Below are 3,145 nucleotides of genomic sequence, written 5' to 3' on the forward strand. Positions count from 1 at the left end.
GAGCAAGGGTGCCGGCAACAGCCCAGAGCCTGACACGCGACAAACGTTGACTGAATGGATAATGAAGCATCCCCTCTTTAGATCCAAAGCAGGATGCTAACATCTCTGAAAGTAAGTGAAAGAATTCTGTAAAACCCAACCTGGGGTGCTATACTTGGAACAATTAAGTTTAAATTCCTGGAGAGGACACAGGAGAAAGAAGGGCCGTTTCTGTAGTGGGATTCTAAAGTTTGTCGTTTCAGAATGGCGGGGGATGTGTGGATGGCATAGGATGGAACCCTAGAACCAGCCCTCTGTGTGTTCTAAGACCCCCGCTCCCCCAGCCTTTCTCACTGCAAAAGAGAGGCAAGCCCCAAACTTAAAGTAGGTAGATACTCAGAGCAGAGAGCCCAGCCCATTTAAGCGGAAAACCTAGATAATAATAATTATGAATAAATTTAAAAGCTGTGCTTCATAACCTAAGAATATGATTAAAGCAATGCTCAGAGGAAAATTGTTAGGTTTAAGCACTTAACATTAATAAATAAAAAATAATCCAAATAATGCATTGATTATTCAACTCAAGAAGTCTGAAAGAGAACCCAAGCTAATTACAGAAAACAAAAGGAAGACATTATGTTGAGAGTTGAAATGAATAAATTTAAAAAAATAGATTTTTGGCAGAAAAAAAATGAATCCAAAGTCTAATGGTTTTAAATGAAAGAGATAAACCATTAATATCCCACCCCTCCCAAAACTGAGGGACAAAATACAAGTCCATAAAATTAGAAAGGAGAATGGGGAAATAACACAAAGATGGATGAATTTTTTTTTATTTTTGCGGTACGCAGGCCTCTCACTGCTGTGGCCTCTCCCGTTGCGGAGCACAGGCTCCGGACGCGCAGGCTCAGTGGCCATGGCTCACGGGCCCCGCCGCTCCACGGCATGTGGGATCTTCCCAGACTGGGGCATGAACCCGTGTCCCCTGCATCAGCAGGTGGACTCTCAACCACTGCGCCACCAGAGAAGCCCTGAAATTTTGAAAAAACTTTATGCTCAATTCTAAGCAAACACATGGGATAACCTAAGGAATTACCATATATGATGTTGGGAAGTTGTCTAGATGGCAGACCCAGATAATTTCACAAATGAATTATTTTAAATCTTTAAGAAATAAGTCACTCTAACACTTTAAGAACCTTTCTAGAGTAAGGAAAATAAATGCTTCCAACGTCGTCTTATACAGCCAGCATAACGCTGATGCCAAAATTTGACACTGATGGTATATCATGCACACACAGAACTCACAAACAGAAGGCCAGTTTTGCTAATAAATCTCATGCAAAAATCTTAAATAAAATATTGATACATTAGTTAGCATTTTCTTTTTTGCAACTGACACACTTTCTAATAGCTCCTTGACCAGAGAGGAAAATATAGCTCTATTAGAAAAGAAAAGAATTTAAATATTTCAATGCTGCAGAAGGGCACTGTGGGAAAACTGACTTTTGATCATGACCTTTGACTCCAGGGTCGGTGTTAGAACCAACAGAGGAAAGAACATTAAATCAGAATCGAGAGGTGGCCTGTGGGTCGAGGTTGCTCACGAACGCAGACTTTCACCCTGCTTTCTCCAGTCAGAAGTTTCTTTTGATTTTGCTATGCTTGAACGTGGTTGCATGGGCACTTAGGGTTGCTGATGTCAGCAAGGCCACGTTCAGTTCCAGCGTGAAGATCATGAAGCCCAACAGCAAGAAGCTGGACGAGTATGAGTTGGGCATCTCCCAGGCCCTCCTGCAGCTGGAGATGAACCCGGACCTCAAGGCCCAGCTGCGGAAGCTGAACATCACGGCCGCCAAGGAAATTGCAGTTGGTGGTGGTCGGAGAGCTATCATAATCTTTGTTCCCGTTCCGCAACTGAAATCTTTCCAGGAACTCCAGGTCCAGCTAGTGCGTGAGTTGGAGAAGAAGTTCAGCAGGAAGCACGTTGTCTTTATTGCTCAGAGGAGAATTCTGCCTAAGCCAACTCGAAAAAGCCATACAAAAAATAAGCAAAAGCATCCCAGGAGCCGCATTCTGACTGCCGTGCACGACACCATCCTGGAGGACTTGGCTTTCCCTAGTGAGATTGTGGGCAAGAGAGTGGATGGCAGCCGACTCATAAAGGTTCATTTGGATAAAGCACAGCAGAACAATGTGGAACACGAGGTTGAAACATTTTCTGGTGTCTATAAGAAACTCACAGGCAAGGAGGATAATTTTGAATTCCTAGAGTTCCAGTTGTAAACAAAACTGACTAAATAAAATATTATTCACAATTTTTAAAAAAAGAAGTTTTCTTTTGAAAAAAGTGAATGTTCTGGGCTTCCCTGGCAGTGCAGTGGTTAAGAATCTGCCTGCCAATGCAGGGGACACGGGTTCGAGCCCTGGTCCGGGAAGATCCCACATGCCGCGGAGCAAGTAAGCCCGTACGCCACAACTACTGAGCCTGTGAGCCACAGCTACTGAGCCCACGTGCCACAACTACTGAGCCTGCCCGCCTAGAGCCCATGCTCTGCAACAAGAGAAGCCACCGCAATGAGAAGCTGGCGCACCGCAACGAAGAGTAACCTCCACTCACCGCAACTAGAGAAAGCCCACGCGCAGCAACGAAGACCCAACCCAGCCAAAAATAAATAAATAAAATAAATTAATTTTTTAAAAAAGTGAATGTTCTGTTTAGGTAAGTTCTTTGGAAAGGAGGATGTGAGCCTGTGACTACCGTTCCTCTTCCTGTTCAGTGAGACGGGCAGCCTGGTGGGTGAAAGAAACAGGGTGAGGAGAGGGAGGGAGATGGGCCATTCTTCAGAAGAATAAAAATGGAGTTTGTAGAGGGGAGGTAAAGGCGACAGCAAAGAGACGGGCTGTGACATCCTTGGAGTGGCGTCGACGAGCAACATCAGCCATAGAGAAAGGCTGTCATGGCTGGTCGTTGCTGACAAGACCCTCAGTAGTAAGAGATTAGGGCTGAAGTCCTTTAGCCGGCTCCGTGGAAGCTTAGCCGACTGCGCTGTGTTTAATCCTCTCAGGCAAACAAGCCCTTCTCACCAGGCCTTGGACGGCGGCTGGTGCCAATTCTGGCCTGAAGTGCTGGCCAGCTTTGGAAATTAGACCATTCTTCTGCGAG

At 45.2% G+C, this 3,145-nt stretch overlaps 1 pseudogene; it reads left to right on the forward strand.

The window, feature by feature from the left end:
• Nucleotides 1–1,523: 1,523 nt before the first annotated feature.
• On the forward strand, nucleotides 1,524–2,506 carry LOC111173579 (small ribosomal subunit protein eS7 pseudogene; annotated as a pseudogene).
• Nucleotides 2,507–3,145: the final 639 nt, after the last annotated feature.

Source organism: Delphinapterus leucas, chromosome 21 (assembly GCF_059928025.1).
Source record: "Delphinapterus leucas isolate spDelLeu-1000000601 "Yukka" chromosome 21, BTC_Dleu_Yukka2, whole genome shotgun sequence".
Taxonomy (NCBI): domain Eukaryota; kingdom Metazoa; phylum Chordata; class Mammalia; order Artiodactyla; family Monodontidae; genus Delphinapterus; species Delphinapterus leucas.